The sequence below is a fragment of the Bos mutus genome, chromosome 20 (genome assembly GCF_027580195.1).
Source record: "Bos mutus isolate GX-2022 chromosome 20, NWIPB_WYAK_1.1, whole genome shotgun sequence".
NCBI lineage: Eukaryota > Metazoa > Chordata > Mammalia > Artiodactyla > Bovidae > Bos > Bos mutus.
In genome coordinates this window covers 38884251-38904709 of record NC_091636.1, presented here as the reverse complement: position 1 = coordinate 38904709, position 20459 = coordinate 38884251, and the positions used below count along the sequence as shown (strand labels likewise).

General features: G+C 41.8%; 1 protein-coding gene across 1 annotated transcript in view; it reads right to left on the bottom strand.

Annotated features, from left to right (window-relative positions):
* The window catches only part of PRLR (prolactin receptor), a 70486-nt gene extending 53921 nt beyond the window's left edge, over positions 1-16565 (bottom strand). Inside the window, exon 1 of the mRNA XM_005907371.3 lies at positions 16513-16565. The gene's annotated coding sequence lies outside the window, so the exon portion shown is untranslated. The remainder of the gene's footprint in view (positions 1-16512) is intronic.
* Positions 16566-20459: the final 3894 nt, after the last annotated feature.

The following is a 20459-nucleotide window of genomic DNA, read 5'->3' as shown; positions in this document are numbered from 1 at the left end:
TGGGTCAGGAAAATTCCCCTGTGATAGGAAATGGCAACACACTCCAGTATTCTTACCTGGAGAATCCCCATGGACAGAGGAGCCTGGCAGGGTACAGACTATGGGGTCACAAAGAGTCAGACATGATGGAACACACCTCATGCATGGAAGGTTATTTGGTAACAAAGAGTCCATAAGATAGTTGGGGCTTGGGACTAGATGTGAACTGAGGCTGCTGCATGATCCAGGTGGAGACCACGTCCTTTGGAGCTGACACACTTATGGATCTGGACAGGTACAAAGTGACCCTAATCACCTGAGATGTGATGCAAGCAGCAGAAAGTGGTGTCTAGAGCTGGTTCTGCTCTTTCTCAGTCAGATTGATTTTGGCCCATCTCTTCCCCTTTCTGAGAGAAATTTCTACTAATAGAGAGGGTTCAGAGGCTCCCATCTGTCTGTCTTTCCTCAGTCCATTATTGTGAGGATGAGATGATTGGAGATTATGAAGGTACTCCATGGGACTGCCAGTGCTATTTATATACAGGTGAAACAACCAATCAGATTCCATATTTCCTTTGCCAGTTCGTGCACATGTCCAAAGACAGCTATGCAGAGTAATTACTGGATTTTCACTTTTAATGAGTCCCAGTAGTCAATAAGGAGTGGATGCTCCCCAGATCCTCCATGTCCCTCAGAGTTTGTGAGCAGAGCTCTAAGTCTGGATGGAGAAGGTGCTCCTTTCTCCCTGAATGTCTTGATTTAGGAACTCTCAAACATCCTTGCTTTAGGACTCTTGGATACTGAGGGGCTGCTGTGTGCTACCTGGTGATGATCTCCCTTTGGCTGGGAGCCCGGTGACTCCTGTGACCCTCTCAGTTCAGGATTCAGGACAGGGTCTCTTGGTTCACAAGGAACCACAGACCCCAGGGGCCCATAGAGTAGAGGCAATAGGGCCCAAAGCCCATTCCAGTCACTCCATTATTTGCTGGTGTCAACACCAAGAGCTTTGTGGTAGGGTGGATGAACATTTGCTCAAGGCTGGACCCTTGGCAAAGCAAACACAGTTGGCCTTTGGTGAATTTTTGCTTTCTCCTTGACCTTCTGTTCTCTCTCTGACTCTTTTTTGTCCTTCCCTACACAGCTGGTGATTTCAGGCTCCTCTGGTTCCCAGAACTCTGCACTGGCAGTACTAGCAAATTTAGAGGAAAGTGGCACAAGACTTTCTACAATGATGGAAAAGATCTATGTATTCTCTTTCCAATATGGCAGCCACAGCCATATGTGACTGTCGAACGTTTGAAAGGTGGCCAGTGTGACTAAGGAACTGAATTTTTAATATGATTTAATTTTAATGAACTTACATTAAAATGGCCGCATGAAGCCAGTGGCTAGTGTATTGAACTGTGCAGGAGTGGAGTTCAGTACCTCAGTCATTTCAGTCCTTCCACTCTCATCACAATTAATCTGTTCTACTGACAATGGATAAAGAAGCCATAGTACAGGACTTCCCTGGTGGTCCAGTAGTAAAGAATCTGCCTGCCGAGGCTGGGGATCAATCCCTAGTCCAGGAAGATCCCACAATGCCCACGGGGCAACTACTAAGCCTATGTGCCACAACTCCTGAGTCTGAGCTCTAGAGCCTGTGCTCCATGGCAAGAGAAGCCATTGCAATGAGAAGCCTGCACACTGCAACAAAGAGTAGTCCCCGCTCGTCGCAACTAGAGAAAGCCTGCACGTAGCAACAAAGACCCAGCACAGCCAAAAATAAGTAAATAAATAAATAAAAATAAAAAATTTAAAAAACATGTAACACAAATGTACAATGGACTGATACTCAGTCACTAAAAAGAATGAAATAATGCCATTTGCAGTAACATGGATGCAACTAGAGATGATCATACTAAATGGAGTAAGTCAGAAAGAGAAAGACAAATATCGTATGATATCATTTACATGTGGAATCTAAAATATGACACAAATGAACCTATCAACAAATCAGAAACAGCCTCCTGGACACAGAAAACAGACTTGTGGTTGCCAAGGGAGAGGGGGTTGGGGGAAGGATGGAGTGGAAGGTTGGGGTTAGTGGATGTAAGCTATTATATATAGAATGGATAAACAACAAGGTTCTACTGTATAGCACATGGAAGTATATTCAACATCCTATGATAATCCCTAGTGAAAAAGAATATAAAAAGAATATATATATATATATATAATCACTTTGCTAAACAGCAGAAATTAACACAACATTGTACATCAAAATTCCTACCAGTAAATTAAAATCTTACTCCTATTAGGTAAATGTGTAGGTTTTCCACAATGCCATACTTTAGTCAACACAGAGGCTCAAATGACAGGCATTTGAAGGACTCTGGCATGCAAGTCCAGTAGGTGAAAAGATTATAGGTTTAGAGCTTTAGATTCACTTCAAAGTATCCTATGGACAGACACATCCTCCCCGGTGCCCTGGGCATGGCAACCCTCTCCAGTATTCTTGTCTGCAGAATCCCGTGGACAAAGGAGCCTGCTGAGCTACAGTCCATACAGTCGCAAAGAGTCAGATGTGACTGAAGTGACTTAGCATGCATGCACATACATATAAACAAAACCAGTCACCATTCCCCCTACCCACTGCGCCCCACCTCAGATCACGCTGTGCTTTTCTGGACCTCCAGAAATATGGAAGATAAGGGTTGCTCAAATGTTCAGTGTTACCCTTCCCTCTCTCATTTGTCTTTTACTCAACCAAATCTCACGAGGCATTTGGCATCAAGGAGCAGAAGCCTTGGAAGAAGAAACTCTGAGAAGCCCACAGTCTGGCTGGGTTGCAATGTTACCAAGTATTCCTGGACTTTCAGCCACAGGGTCTTGTTGTGCGGAAGCATTTTGACAACTCATGGCATCTCCTTCTCCAAGTCCTTGCTGATGTCTATTCTCTGAACACTATTGATTTCAATCTACTTGCATGAAAAATGTAAGTTCTTGCTGGGCCAAGGTAACTAAGAGCAGGGCTTTTCCACTGGTGGGCACAGGTTGGGGGGGTAGTGTGGATTTTGCTTCCTCCAACCCAGGGGACATTTCACAATGTCTGGAAATATGATTTTATTGTCACTGCTTGAGGGGGGGAATTTGTCCTCTCTGGAACCTTAGTCAACATCTGAAGACATGGTTGATCATTACAAGTGGGGTGAGGGGAAGAATATTGCCATTTGTTGGGTGGAATCTAGGGGTGCTGCCAAGCATGCTACAACACACAAAAGAGCGCCACAACAAAGAATTATCCATTCTAGAGTGTCAACAGTGTTAAAAGTAAGAAACTCTGGCCCGGAGGGAAAGTCCAGGCTGGATTTCTGACACTGAAGCATCAGAAGGTGAGAGTCACTCAGTTGTGTCTGACTCTTTGCAACCCCATGGCCTGATTCTCCAGGCCAGAATTCTGGAGTGGGTAGCCTTTCCCTTCTCCAGGAGATCTTCCTAACCCAGGGATTGAACCCAGGTATCCCAATTTGCAGGCGGATTCTTTACCAGCTGACCCATAAGGGAAGCCCAAGAATACTGGAGTGGGTAGCCTGTCCCTTCTCCCAGTGGATCTTCCCAACCTAGGAATCGAACCAGGGTCTCCTACATTGCAGGAAGATTCTTTACCAACTGAGCTGTCAGGGAAGCATCAGATGGTCCTCAAAAGATCATCATTCTGAATGTTGGAAGACTAGTTAAGTATCCTGGGGTAGATTTAGGATACTGTAGGATAATTTTTGCCAGAATTCTCATCTATTCATGACTTCAGTTCAGTTCAGTCACTCAGTCGTGTCCGACTCTTTGCGACCCCATGAATCGCAGCACTCCAGGCCTCCCTGTCCATCACCAACTCCTGGGGTTCACCCAAATTCATGTCCATCAAGTCAGCGATGCCATCCAGCCATCTCATCCTCTGTCGTCCCCTTCTCCTCCTGCCCCCAATCCCTCCCAGCATCAGAATCTTTCCAAATGAGTCAACGCTTTGCATGAGGTGGACAAAGTATTGGAGTTTCAGCTTCAGCATCAGTCCTTTCAATGAACACCCAGGACTGATCTCCTTTAGGATGGACTGCTTGGATCTCCTTGCAGTCCAAGGGATTCGCAAGAGTCTTCTCCAACACCACAGTTCAAAAGCATCAATTCTTTGGTGCTCAGCTTTCTTCACAGTCCGACTCTCACATCCATACATGACCACAGGAAAAACCATAGCCTTGACTAGACAGACCTTTGCTGGCAAAGTAATGTCTCTGCTTTTCAACATGCTATCTAGGTTGGTCATAATTTTCCTTCCAAGGAGTAAGCGTCTTTTAATTTCATACCTGCAGTCACCATCTGCAGTGATTTTGGAGCCCCCCAAAATAAAGTCTGACACTGTTTCCACTGTTTCCCCATCTATTTGCCATGAAGTGATGGGACCAGATGCCATGATCTTCGTTTTCTGAATGTTGAGCTTTAAGCCAACTTTTCCAGTCTCCTCTTTCACTTTCATCAAGAGGCTTTTTAGTTCCTCTTCTCTTTCTGTCATCAGGGTGGTGTCATCTGCATATCTGAGGTTATTGATATTTCTCCCAGCAATCTTGATTCCAGCTTGTGCTTCTTCCAGCCCAGCATTTCTCATGATATACTCTGCATATAAGTTAAATAAACAGGGTGTCAATATACAGCCTTGACGTACTCCTTTTCCTATTTGGAACCAGTCTGTTGTTCCATGTCCAGTTCTAACTCTTGTTTCCTGACCTGCATATAGGTTTCTCAAGAGGCAGGTCAGGTGGTCTGGTATTCCCATCTCTTTCAGAATTTTCCAGTTTATTTTGATCCACACAGTCAAAGGCTTTGGCATAGTCAATAAAGCAGAAATAGATGTTTTTCTGGAACTCTCTTGCTTTTTCTATGATCCAGTGGATATTGGAAATTTGATCTCTGGTTCCTCTGCCTTTCTAAAACCAGCTTGAACATCTGGAAGTTCACGGTTCATGTATTGCTGAAGCCTGGCTTGGAGAATTTTGAGCATTACTTTACTAGTGTGTGAGATGAGTGCAATTGTGCGGTAGTTTGAGCATTCTTTGGCATTGCCTTTCTTTGGGATTGGAATTAAAACTGACCTTTTCCAGTCCTGTGGCCACTTCTGAGGTTTCCAAATTTGCTGGCATATTGAGTGCAGCACTTTCACAGCATCATCTTTCAGGATTTGTAATAGCTCACCTGGAATCCCATCACCTCCACTAGCTTTGTTCGTAGTGATGCTTTCTAAGGCCCACTTGACTTCACATTCCAGGATGTCTGGCTTTACGTCAGTCATCACACCATCGTGATTATCTGGTTCATGAAGATCTTTTTTGTACAGTTCTTCTGTGTATTCTTGTCACCTCTTCTTAATATCTTCTGCTTCTGTCAGGTCCATACCATTTCTGTCCTTTATCAAGCCCATCTTTACATGAAATGTTCCCTTGGTATCTCTAATTTTCTTGAAGAGATCTCTAGTCTTTCCCCTTCTGTTGTTTTCCTCTATTTCTTTGCACTGATTGCTGAGGAAGGCTTTCTTATCTCTTCTTGCTATTCTTTGGAACTCTGCATTCAGATGTTTATATCTTTCCTTTTCTCCTTTGCTTTTCGCTTCTCTTCTTTTCACAGCTATTTGTAAGGCCTCCCCAGACAGCCATTTTGCTTTTTTGCATTTCTTTTCCATGGGGATGGTCTTGATCTCTGTCTCCTGTACAATGTCACAAACCTCATTCCATAGTTCATCAGGCACTCTATCTATCAAATCTAGTCCCTTAAATCTATTTCTCACTTCCACTGTATAATCATAAGGGATTTGATTTAGGTCATACCTGAATGGTCTAGTGGTTTCCCCTACATTCTTCAATTTAAGTCTGAATTTGGCAATAAGGAGTTCAAGATCTGAGCCACAGTCAGCTCCTGGTCTTGTTTTTGCTGACTGTATAGAGCTTCTCCATCTTTGGATGCAAAGAATATAATCAATCTGATTTTGGTGTTGACCATCTGGTGATGTCCATGTGTAGAGTCTTCTCTTGTGTTGTTGGAAGAGGGTTTTGCTATGACCAGTGTGTTCTCTTGGCAAAACTCTATTAGCCTTTGCCCTGCTTCATTCCATATTCCAAGGCCAAATTTGCCTGTTAACCAAAGTGTTTCTTGACTTCCTACTTTTGCATTCCAGTCCCCTATAATGAAAAGGACACCTTTTTTGGGTGTTAGTTCTAAAAGGTCTTGTAGATCTTCATAGAACCGTTCAACTTCAGCTTCTTCAGCATTACTGGTTGGGGCATAGGCTTGTATTACTGTGATATTGAATGGTTTGCCTTGGAAATGAACAGAGATCATTCTGTCTTTTTTGAGATTGCATCCAAGTACTGCATTTCGGACTCTTTTGTTGACCATGATGGCTACTCCATTTCTTCTAAGGGAATCCTGCCCACAGTACTAGATATAATGGCCATCTGAGTTAAATTCACCCATTCCAGTCCATTTTAGTTCACTGATTCCTAGAATGTCGACGTTCACTCTTGCCATCTCCTGTTTGACCACTTCCAATTTGCCTTGATTCATGGACCTAACATTCCAGGCTCCTATGCAATATTGGTCTTTACAGCATTGGACCTTGCTTCTATCACCAGTCACATAAACAACTGGGTATTGTTTTTGCTTTAGCTCCATCCCTTTATTCTTTCTGGAGTTATTTCTCCACTGATCTCCAGTAGCATATTGGGCACCTACCGACTTGGGGAGTTCCTCTTTCAGTATCCTATCATTTTGCCTTTTCATACTGTTCATGGGGTTCTCAAGGCAAGAATGCTGAAGTGGTTTGCCATTCCCTTCTCCAATGGACCATATTCTGTCAGACCTCTCCACCATGACCCACCTGTCTTGGGTGGCCCCACACAGCATGGCTGAGTTTCATTGAGTTAGACAAGGTTGTGGTCCATGTGATCAGATTGACTAGTTTTCTGTGATTATGGTTTCAGTGTGTCTGCCCTCTGATGCCCTCTCGCAACACCTACTGTCAGTTTCATATTTTCATGAGTCCTTAATTTCCTCTGAAAGAGAGAGTGCATCCTCAGGGTGACATGTGTCAAACTGGTCTCCAAGGGTAGGTTCCATTTTACTGTAGTGTATACAGAGGGAGATTTGGTTCCTCCATTTGTCAAATGGACTCAATACTTCATGACCTATTTATCAGGTCATGAAGCATTATCAGATACCAGTTGGGCCTGGTATCTTAGGGAGATGGAACTGGAGCATGGTATGTGAGTTGGTATGAAGAGGGAACATGTGAGTTAAGTACTTCTATCTGACTCCAATTCCAAAATGGCAATAGGATATTGTAGGTGGGGAGAGGGAACCAGTAACTTGTGAGATCCAAGTTAGCAGATTGTGCCTGGTGCTCAGTGGGTCATGGGGCCATGAAGTGACTTTCCTTGTTGGTAGTGGATGGGGGAGTTGCAGAGCCCAGCATGTATCAGTCTTTCCGTAAGTACTGTCAGTGGGTTGGGAGGATATGCAGCCGTTACAATATTCAGGGGCTGAAAGGGGGACAGAAAGCCACGGCAAGAATTTATGCAAAGGGAATTCCCTGGTGGTCCAGAGGCTAAGACTCTGTGCTTCCAACAAAGGATGCCCGGGTTTGATCCCTGGCAGGAGAACTAGATCCCACATGCTGCAACTAAGAATTCACATGCTGCAACAAGAACTAGGTGAAGCTAAATAAATAAATAAATATTTAAAAAAATTTATGCAGAGCTTCTTGGGAAAATAAAAGCAAACATGATACTTCTTTTTTTTCTGATTTTATAAGAATAAAACAGTCGTGGGCATTCCTAAGATGGTGGAGGAATAGGACAGGGAGATCACTTTCTCCCCCACAAATTCATCAAAAGAACATTTGAAAGTTGAGTAAATTCCACAAAACAACTTCTGAATGCAGGCAGAGGACATCAGGCACCCAGAAAAGCAGCCCATTGTCTTTGAAAGGAGGTAGGAAAAAATATAAAAGATAAAAAGAGAGACAAAAAAGGTAGGGACGGAGCTCTGTCCCAGGAAGGGAGTCTTAAAAAAGAGAGTAGTTTCCAAACACCAGGAAACACTCTTGCTGCCGAGTCTGTGGCAAGCCTTGGAACCACAGGGAGCAACATAATCGGGAGGAAAAATAAATAAATAATTAAAACCCACAGATTATGTGCCCAATGGTAACTCCTCTAGCAGAGAAGCAGCACAGACGCTTGCACCCACCACTACTAAGTAGGGGCTGGGCAGGGAGGCGCAGGCTGCATTGCTTAGAGTAAGGACCGGCCTGAATGCCCCAAGGGAGATCTGAGGGAACTAACGTGGGCTAGCAAACCAGACTGTGGGATAGCTACCACATGAAAAGCCCTAAACCTAAGACACTGCCAGGGCTGCTCACAGAACAAAGGACTGACAAGAGCTACACTAAAAGCCCTAACCTAAGACATGGGGTTGCACAGAGTTGGACACGACTGAAGGGAGTTAGCAGGAGCAGCAGCAGCAAGACACCGTCAGGCCCCCTCACAAAACAAAGGACTGAGCAGAGCTAGCCGGCTGCAGGCCGGCCCATTCCCCTCTGATGACAGGCAGGCGAGGGCAGCCAGAGCCAGAAGGGGGCAATCATGGCCCCAGAGAGGCATTATCTACCAAACTGCAAGCAGGCTTCGTTGCAAACCAAGACTTCTTGGAATTCTGGATGGTCAACATCTGCAAGAGAAGGTGCACTGGTTGTATACCCATAAAACTGAGCGGCAGGGACAGGGGGAGGTGATAAGTCGCAGCGACCGTGCTCGCCAAACACCTGGTCACCTGAGCTGCTCAGACCTGGGAAGGGCACAAAACTCAGGCCCAATCGAGTCTGTGCCTTTGAGGACTACCCGAGTGCCTGAACCTGAGCGGCTTAGACCTGGGAAGTGCACGCAACCCAGGGCCGGCCTCAGACAGTTCCTGGCAGAGCAACCTAGAGCCTAAGCAGTGTAGACAGGGGAAGCACACACGCTGTGAGTGGGGGCAAACCCAGGGTGGCTGAGACACTGAGAGTACACACTAGTGTTATTTGTTTGCAGAGTCCCTCCCTTCCTACAGCACGACTGAACAAGTGAACCTAAAAAAGCGTCCACCACCACCCTCTTGTGTCAGGGCGGAAATTAGACACTGAATAGACCAGCAAACAGAAGATGCTAAAACAGAGGGAACCTCCTTGGAAGTGACAGGTGCAATAGATTAAAACCCTGTAGTTAGTACTGACTACATAGGACGGGGCCTATAGATCTTGAGAAATATAAGCCAGGTCAAGGAACTATCCAAAAATGAACTGACCCCACACTGCCCACAACAACACCAGAGAGAGTCCTAGATATATTTTTATTATTTTTACTATCATTCTTTAATTAAATTTTTTTAAATTTTTAAGTCCTCTATTACTCTTTTAATTTTCATTTTTATAACCTATTACTTTGCAAAAAAAAAAAAAAAAAAAGAAAGAAGAAGAGAGGGACCCTATTTTTTAAAGCAAATGTCATATACACATATTTTATAATTTTTGTGACTTTTTTTTCTTTAATAATGAATTTTTAAAAATCCAACCTCTACTCTAGATTTTTAATCTTTGCTTTTTGGTATTTGCTATCAATTTTGTACCTTTAAGAGCCCAGTCTTCAGTACCCATTTTTACTTGGGAGTGAGATTACTGGCTTGACTGCTCTCTCCCCCTTTGGACTCTCCTTTTTCTCCACCAGGTCGCCTATATCTCCTCCCTCCCGCTTCTCTTCTCTACCCAACTATGTGAATCTGTGTGTTCTGGACAGTGGAGAACACTTAGGGAACTGATTACTGGCTGGATCTGTCTCTCTCCTTTTGATTCCCCCCTTTATTCTCCTGGCCACCTCTGTCTCCTTCCTCCCTCTTCTTTTTTCTGTATACTCCGTGAATATCTGTGAGTGGTCCAGACTGTGGAGAGTACATAAGGAAGTGATTACTGGCTAACTTGCTCTCTCCTCTTTTGATTCCACCTCATCTCATCCTGGTCACCTCTATCTCCCTCTTCCCTCTTCTCATCTCCATGTAACTCTGTGAACCTCTCTGAGTGTCCCTCTCTGTGGAGAAACTTTTCATCTTTAACCTAGATGTTTTATCAATGGTGCTGTATAGATGGAGAAGTCTTGAGGCTACTGTAAAAATAAGACTGAAAACCAGAAGCAGGAGGCTTAAGTTCAAATCCTGAGAACATCAGAGAACTCCTGACTCCAGAAAACATTACTCAACAGGAGCTCATCAAACGCCTCCATACCTGCACTGAAACCAAGCACCACCCAAGGGCCAACAAATTCCAGAGCAAGACATACCACACAAATTCTCCAGCAGCACAGGAACATAGCCCTGAGCTTCAATATGCAGGCTGCCCAAAGTCACTCCAAACTCATTGACATCTCATAACTCATTACTGGACACTTCATTGCACTCCAGAGAGAAAAAATCCAGCTCTATCCACCAGAACACCGACACAAGCTTCCCTAACCAGGAAACCTTGACAAGCCACCTGTACAACCCCACCCACAGCGAGGAAACTCCACAATAAAGAGAACTCCACAAACTGCCAGAATACAGAAAGGCCACCCCAAACACAGCAATATAAACAAGATGAAGAGACAGAGGAATACCCAGCAGGTAAAGGAACAGGATAAATGCCCACCAAACCAAACAAAAGAGGAAGAGATAGGGAATCTACCCGATAAAGAATCCCAAATAATGATAGTGAAAATGATCCAAAATCTTGAAAACAAGATGTAATCACAGATAAATAGCCTGGAGACAAGGATTGAGAAGATGCAAGAAAGGTTTAGCAAAGACTTAGAAGAAATAAAAAAGAGTCAATATATAATGGATAATGCAATAAATGATATCAAAAACACTCTGGAGGGACCAAATAGTAGAATAACGGAGGCAGAAGATAGGATTAGTGAGGTAGAAGGTAGAATGGTAGAAATAAATGAATCAGAGAGGAAAAAAGAAAAACTAATTAAAAGAAATGAGGACAATCTCAGAGACCTCTGGAGCAATGTTAAACGCCCCAACATTCGAATCATAGGAGTCCCAGAAGAAGACAAAAAGAAAGACCATGAGAAAATACTTGAGATAATAGTTGAAAACTTCCCTAAAATGGGGAAGGAAATAATCACCCAAGTCCAAGAAACCCAGAGAGTCCCAAACAGGATAAACTCAAGGCGAAACATCCCAACACACATATTAATCAAATTAACAAAGATCAAACACAAAGAACAAATATTAAAAGCAGCAAGGGAAAAACAACAAATAACACACAAAGGGATTCCCATAAGGATAACAGCTGATCTTTCAATAGAAACTCTTCAGGCCAGAAGGGAATGGCAGGACATATTTAAAGTGATGAAAGAAAACAACCTATAGCCCAGATTACTGTACCCAGCAAGGATCTCATTCAAATATGAAGGAGAAATCAAAAGCTTTACAGACAAGCAGAAGCTGAGAGAATTCAGCACCACCAAACCAGCTCTCCAACAAATGCTAAAGGTTCTTCTCTAGATAGGAAACACAGAAAGGGTGTATAAACTCAAACCCAAAACAATAAAGTAAATGGCAATGGGATCATACTTATCAATAATTACCTTAAACGTAAATGGGTTGAATGCCCCAACCAAACGACAAAGACTGGCTGAATGGATACAAAAACAAGACCCTTATATATGTTGTCTACAAGAGACTCACCTCAAAACAAAGGACACATACAGACTGAAAGTCAAGGGCTGGAAAAAGATATTCCACAGAAATAGAGACCAAAAGGAAGCAGGAGTAGCAATACTCATATCAGATAAAATAGACTTTAAAACAAAGGCTGTGAAAAGAGACAAATAAGGACACTGCATAATGATCAAAGGATCAATTTAAGAAGAAGATATAACAATTATAAATATATATGCACCAAACATAGGAGCACCACTATATGTAAGACAAATGCTAACAAGTATGAAAGGGGAAATTAACAATAACACAGTAATAGTGGGAGACTTTAATACCCCACTCACACCTATGGATAGATCAACTAAACAGGATCAACTAAACAGAAAATTAACAAGGAAACACAAACTTTAAATGATACAATAGACCAGTTAGACCTAATTGATATCTATAGGACATTTCACCCCAAAACAATGAATTTCACCTTTTTCTCAAGTGCACATGGAACCTTCTCCAGGATAAGTCACATCCTGAGCCACAAATCTAGCCTTGGTAAATTAAAAAAAAAATGAAATCATTCCAAGCATCCTTTCTGACCACAATGCAGGAAGATTAGATCTCAATTACAGGAGAAAAACTATTAAAAATGCCAACATATGGAGGCTGAACAACACGCTGCTGAATAACCAACAAATCACAGAAGAAATCAAAATAAAAAAACCCAACAAATCAAAAAAGAAATCAAAATATGCATAGAAACGAATGAAAATGAAAACACAACAACCCAAAACCTGTGGGACACTGTAAAAGCAGTGCTAAGGGGAAGGTTCATAGCAATACAGGTATACCTCAAGAAACAAGAAAAAAGTCAAATAAATAACCTAACTCTACACCTAAAGCAACTAGAAAAGGAAGAAATGAAGAACCCCAGGGTTAGTAGAAGGAAAGAAATCTTAAAAATTAGGGCAGAAATAAATGCAAAAGAAACAAAAGAGACCATAGCAAAAATCAAAGCCAAAAGCTGGTTCTTTGAGAGGATAAATAAAATTGACAAACCATTAGCCAGACTCATTAAGAAACAAAGGGAGAAAAATCAAATCAATAAAATTAGAAATGAAAATGGAGAGATCACAACAGACAACACAGAAATACAAAGGATCATAAGAGACTACTATCAGCAATTATATGCCAATAAAATGGACAACTTGGAAGAAATGGATAAATTCTTAGAAAAGTACAACTTTCCAAAACTGAACCAAGAAGAAATAGGAAATCTTAACAGACCCATCACAAGCATGGAAATTGAAACTGTAATCAGAAATCTTCCAGCAAACAAAAGCCCAGGTCCAGGTGGCTTCACAGCTGAATTCTACCAAAATTTAGAGAAGAGCTAACACCTATCCTACTCAAACTCTTCCAGAAAATTGCAGAGGAAGGTAAACTTCCAAACTCATTCTATGAGGCCACCATCACCCTAATACCAAAACCTAACAAAGATGCCTCAATAAAAGAAAACTACAGGCCAATATCACTGATGAACATAGATGCAAAAATCCTTAACAAAGTTCTAGCAATCAGAATCCAACAACACATTAAAAAGATCATACATCATGACCGAGTGGGCTTTATCCCAGGGATGCAGGATTTTTCAATATCCACAAATCAATCAATGTAATACACTACATTAGCAAATGGAAAAATAAAAGCCATATGATTATCTCAATAGATGCAGAGAAAGCCTTTGACAAAATTCAACATCCATGTATGAAAAAACTCTCCAGAAAGCAGGAATAGAAGGAACATACCTCAACATAATAAAAGCTATATATGATATATGACAAACCCACAGCAAACATTATTCTCAATGGTGAAAAATCGAAAGCATTTCCCCTAAAGTCAGGAACAAGACAAGGGTGCCCACTTTCACCACTACTATTCAACATAGTTTTGGAAGTTTTGGCCATGGCAATCAGAGCAGTAAAAGAAATAAAAGGAAAAAAAAAGGAAAAAAAAAAAAGAAATAAAAGGAATACGAATTGGAAAAGAAGAAGTAAAACTCTCACTGTTTGCAGATGACATGATCCTCTACATAGAAAGCCCTAAAGACTCCACCAGAAAATTACGAGAGCTAATCAATGAATATAATAAAGTTGCAGGATATAAAATCAACACACAGAAATCCCTTGCATTCCTATACACTAATAATGAGAAAACAGAAAGAGAAATTAAGGAAACAATTCCATTCACCATTGCAACGAAAAGAATAAAATACTTAGAAATATATCTACCTAAAGAAACAAAAGACCTACATATAGAAAACTATAAAAGACTGGTGAAAGAAATCAAAGAGGACACTAATAGATGGAGAAATATACCGTGTTCATGGATCAGAAGAATCAATATAGTGAAAATGAGTATGCTACCCAAAGCAATCTATAGATTCAATGAAATCCCTATCAAGCTACCAATGGTTCACAGAGCTAGAACAAATAATTTCACAATTTGTATGGAAATACAAAAAACCTCGAATAGCCAAAGCAATCTTGAGAAAGAAGAATGGAACTGGAGGAATCAACCTGCCTGACTTCAGGCTCTACTACAAGGCCACAGTCATCAAGACAGTATGATACTGGCACAAAGACAGAAATATAGATCAATGGAACAAAATAAAAAGCCTAGAGATAAATCCACTCACCTATGGACACCTTATCTTTGACAAAGGAGGCAAGAATATACAATGGAGAAAAGACAATCTCTTTAACAAGTGGTGCTGGGAAAACTGGTCAACCACTTGCAAAAGAATGAAACTGAAACACTTTCTAACACCATACACAAAAATAAACTCAAAATGGATTAAAGGAGGAGAACATAGGCAAAACACTCTCTGACATAAATCACAGCAGGATCCTCTATGACCCACCTCCCAGGATATTGGAAATAAAAGCAAAAATAAACAAATGGGACCTGATTAAACTTAAAAGCTTCTGCACAACAAAGGAAACTATAAGCAAGATGAAAAGACAGCCTTCAGAATGGGAGAAAATAATAGCAAATGAAGCAACTGACAAATAATTAATCTAAAAAATATACAACCAACTCCTGCAGCTCAATTCCAGAAAAATAAATGACCCGATCAAAAAAATGGGCCAAAGAACTAAACAGACATTTCTCCAAAGAAGACATGCATATGGCTAACAAATACATGAAAAGATGCTCAACATCACTCATTATCAGAGAAATGCAAATCAAAACCACAATGAAGTACCATTTCACGCCAGTCAAAATGGCTGCTATCCAAAAGTCTACAAGCAGTAAATGCTGGAGAGGGTGTGGAGAAAAGGGAACCCTCTTACACTGTTGGTGGAAATGCAAACTAGTACAGGCACTATGGAGAACATTGTGGAGATTCCTTAAAAAACTGGAAATAGAACTGCCATGAAAGTGAAAGTAAGTAAAGTCACTCAGTCGTGTCTGACTCTTTGCGACCCCATGGACTGTAGCCTACCAGGCTCCTCTGTCCATGGGATTTTCCAGGCAAGAATACTGGAAAGGGTGGCCATTTCCTTCTCCAGGAGATCTTCAACCCAGGCATTGAACCTGGGTCTCCCTCATTGTTTGCAGATGCTTTAGTGTCGGATCCACTTAAAAGCACATTTCTTTGAAATTAGTGTTGCAAGGAAATTGAAGACATCCACAAATCCATAGTATCAGTTAGCCTCTTTCAGTTAATGGAAAAGAATCTCGGTACTACCATCTATGTTTTTGGCAAAGGAACTCCCACTCAAAAAAGTCAACATTCTTTTCAATGTATATAGTTACTGATATGACCCAGCAATCCCACTGCTGGGCATACACACCAAGGGAACCAGAATTGAAAGAGACAAGTGTACCCCAATGTTCATCGCAGCACTGTTTATAATAGCCAGGACATGGAAGCAACCTTGATGTCCATCAGCAAGATGAATGGATAAGAAAGCTATGGTACATATACACAATGGAGTATTACTCAGCCATTAAAAAGAATACATTTGAATCAGTTCTAATGAGGTGGATGAAACTGGAGCCTATTATACAGAGTGAAGTAAGCCAGAAAGAAAAACACCAATACAATATACTAATGCATATATATGGAATTTAGAAAGATGATAATGATAACCCTGTATGCGAGACAGCAAAAGAGACACAGATGTATAGACCACTCTTGGACTCTGTGGGAGAGGGTGAGGGTGGGATGATTTGGGTGGGATGATTTGGCATTGAAACATGTATAATATCATATGTGAAATGAATCACCAGTCCAGGTTCAATGCATGATACAGGATGCTAGGGGCTGGTGCACCGGGATGACCCAGAGGGATGGTATGGGGAGGGAGGTGGAAGGGGGGTTCAGGATGGGGAACACATGTACACCCGTGGCAGATGCATGTTTATGTATGGCAAAACCAATACAATGTTGTAAAGTAATTAGCCCCCAACTTAAATAAATAAATTTATATTAAAAAAAGAATAAAACAGTCATTGTTGAAATTCTCTCAAGTACAGAAAACTATACAGAGAAAATTAAAATCTCCCATAACTGCACCCCAACTGCATCATGTGTTAACAGGTAGGGAGATGAAAATGTCTGAGAACAGCAGAATGCAACAACGTGGATATTGACAGCTTTGGAATTATTCTGTCTGTGAGCCCAGAGAGAAGAGTCCCTGCTTGAGCTTGGATGAAGCGACAGCAGGACAGATGGGTGGTGTGACCGAGGGGCACATGTCAAGTTCCCCTTACCTCAGGGTTCACTTGGAAAGTATCCTCAGCATTTGCCTCCATGAACAGAAGCGTTCTTTAGCTGAAAGAGGAAATGACTCATTTTAGCTCAAAGATGATGAAACAGGAGATGCCATTTCTGACTCACTTTGCAGCAATAGCAAGACTGAAATTACTGCACTTAAGTGATGGCATAAGCCAATTCTAGCTTTTTTTTTTTTTTTTAATTAGTTTTCTAGCAACCTTAGTCGCTCAGTCGTGTCCAAGTCTTTTCAACCACCAGGCAAGAACACTGGAGTGGGTGGTCATTTCCTTTTCCAGGGGATCTTCCAGACCCAGGTATCGAACCCAGGTCTCCTGCATTGCAGGCAGATTCTTTACTATCTGAGGCTCTGTGGAAGCCCTCTAGCAACCTTCGTGGTGGTGGTTTAGTCACTAAGTCATGTCCGATTCTTGCAACCCCATGGACTGTAGCTAGCCAGGCTCCTCTGCCCATGGGATTCTCCAGGCAAGAATACTGGAGTGGGTTGCCATTTCCTTCTCCTTATTATGAAGTAATTTTAAAACTTATAGATAACTTGCAAAAATATTAAAAATTTTTTATATACCCTTTACCAAGATCCCCTAATTGTTAATATTTTGCCACATTTGGTTTATTCTTTTCTTTATACATAGGTGATTATTTTTACTGAATCACTTGAGAATAAGTCATGATGTCTCTTTACCCTTCAATATTTCAGTATGTTTTTCTAAGAGCAGGGGCATTCTCTTACATAACTGTAATGTAGTTAATTAAAATCAGAAAATTAATACTGATATTAACAGTACATGCATGCTCAGTTGTGTTTGACTCTTTGTGACCCCATGGACTGTAGCCTGCCGAACTCCTCTGTCCATGGAATTTTCCAGGCAAGAATACGGGAGTGTGTCGCCATTTCCTCCTCCAGGGGATCTTCCCGATCCAGAGATTGAATCTGCATCTCCTCTGTCTCCTGCATTGGCAGGCATATTCTCTACCAAATAGTAAAAATCACTGATATAGTACCATTACCTAATCTACAGATCTTTGTTACATGTTGTCAGTTATCCTAATTGGGATTCAATTTTGCAAATCTGGCCCTGGAGATCCTAAATGAAATTTATTGACATATCCTGTCATAGACATGACTAAACTGGGAACCTGGCCACTTCAACTCAAAGCTTAAGTTGGATTCTATCTTATGGGTTCATATGAGCATTGGCAAAAGCCTGCTTTTCGAAATGTGAATAATTTTTGGTTGTAACCATGTCGTTCCCCGGGCTATTGGGTGTGGGCTTCTATCAGCTGGGCTGTGGCCATCCGGAATCGTGATTTCTATCTCATTTCTTCCAGTTTATCTGGCTCTAGATTTTGTCTAAGATGTTTTAAACTCTGGAGACTAATTGGCCAGGCTCTGTGAGGCATAAGGTGACAATTGCTAATAGAGCGGATCTGAGGGACTTCCCTGGTGGTCCAGTGGCTAAGACTCTGTGTTCCACAAATCAGGGGGCCTTGGTTCAATCCCTGGTTGTAGAACTAGATCTCACATGTTGCAATTAAGACCCAGTGTGGTCAAACAGATAAATAAAAATAAATATTAAAAATAGTATAGATCTGATTTAGGAAAAAAAAAAAGGATTTCAGGACTTGAATACAAAATAGGCTGCTAAATGCATATAGATAACAATGCCCTTCCCAGGTGGTTCAGTGGTAAAGAATCCATCTGCCAATGCAGGAGACGCAAGAGACTCAGGTTCGATCCCCAGGATTGGGAAGATCCCCTACTCCAGTATTCTTGCCTGGAGAATTCCATGGACAGAGGAGCCTAGTGGGCTACAGTCCATGCAGTCACAAAGAGTCAGACATAACTGAGCGCATGTGTGTACCTGTGCTCACACACACACCCACATGAAAAATTCCTAATTTAGTGCTCAATTTTCTCTTGCACACTCTATGCAAAAACAATCTAACCAGAGTAGCAGAATAAATAATACTTAAAAATAATTTCTATGTCTTCAAAATTCAGACTTCTGGGGATTATGGTTTGAAGAATCCAGTGCTGAGTATTCTCCATGTTGACTCAAGCCCTGGAGGAGGAAGTGGACAGTCGGCAGCTGTGGATTCCTACCAGCAGCTTTATGCATCTTGAATCTCTCTCAGATACCCTACTCTCTCAACATCATCGCTACTGGCCTAATGAATGGACAGACCAGACAACCTTTTTTTAAACATTGATACTGAAGTGTAGTTGATTTATAATGTTATTCAGTTTCATGTGTACAGCAAAGTGAATCAGTTATACACACATGGTTGTTTAGTCACTGAGTCGTGTCTAACTCTTCAGCAACCCCATGGACTGTAGCCTGCCAAGTTCTTCTGTCCATGGGATTTCCCAGGCAAGAATACTGGAGTGGGTAGCCATTCCCTACTCATAGGATTTTCCCGACCCAGGGATAGACTTCACGTCTCCTGCATTGGCAGGCAGGTTCTTTATCACTGAGCCACCAGGGAAGCCCTATACATATATTACATCCAGTCTTTTTTTACTTTCTTTTTCCATATAGGCCTTTACAGAGTATTGAGTAGCATTCTGTCTGCTATACAGTAGGTCCTTATTAGTTATCTGTTTTACATATATTATTAGTGTATATATGTCAATCCCAATCTTCCAATTTATCCCTCACTCCTGTTTACCCTCTGGTAACCGTAAACTGAAGCACATCAGACAAAGGCAGATATCATATGATATCACTTATATGTGGAATATAAATAGATACAAATGAACTTATCTATAAAACAGAAATAGAGGAACAGACAGAGAATCCAGACATCTTTGCAATAAAAGCCTATGATGTGATGAGGCCATCTGAGCATAAAATGGCCAGTCCCAAGGCATCTGGAAATGAGTGCTCATCATGCAACTGTCCAGGACAGCTTTCTCAGAAGCAGTCCATTTTTCTCCATAGCATACAGCGATACTGAATTTTTCATTTATTTTAAAATTATGAACATTCTAGAGTGTATTTTAGATTTGGGGAATGATTCCAGTACTTAAAGCCCTCTCCTTGATAATGTTGTAACTCTGTTTATAACAACTGCTGCTCTGCTCTGTTACCTCCCAAATTGAATCCAAACTCTTTTTACCCTTTGGCGGGAAGCCCTGAGGGGTCAGCAGGGGCTGGGGAGGGTGCGGGAGTGGAGCCCAGGAGGGGTGCAGTAGGGGTGGAAATTCAGTCAAGATTCTGGGGCAAGAGAATATAAAGGACATTGTAGTCTTTTCACTCGTTTTTGCAGTTCAACAATCACTGATTGAGTACTAGGTCTTGGACTCACTTCATTCATTCATCTATTTATTCATTCAGAATGAAAAAATGCCTGGCACACCATTTCCTGGAGAAGGGCATGGCAACCCACTCCAGTATTCTTGCCTGGAAAATCTCATGGACAGAGGAGCTTAGCGGGCTACAGTCCATAGAGTTGCACAGAGTCAGACATGACTGAAGCGACTTAGCATGCATGCACACACACCATTTAGCCCTTGTCACTCTTCACCCTCATGCCCACAACTCCTCCTGCTTCTGCTCTGTGCCCTGTGGGCTGGATCCTCTCTTATGACTCTTGTCATTCAGCTCTGTTTGGTCCCACCCACAGCAGGCAGAGAATGGGAGAAGAACACATGAGGGAACCTATCTCCCAACACCCCTGCCTTCTTCCTAGCCTGGTTCCAGCAGTGTCTCTGTCTCCATGGCCACAGTTCCAGGTGGACATCCCCTTTCCATGGTTCCATATCTCTGGGTTCTGGAAAGACCTCTCCCTGGCCATTCCCCTCGAGGCAGAGGCTGGTGACAAATTCCCTTATTAGTTTTCTCAACTCTGCCCACCAGTATGTAAATTATAACATTTTATTAAAAATCTTAGCAGAGCATGTCATCTTTTTCCTTTCTGACCC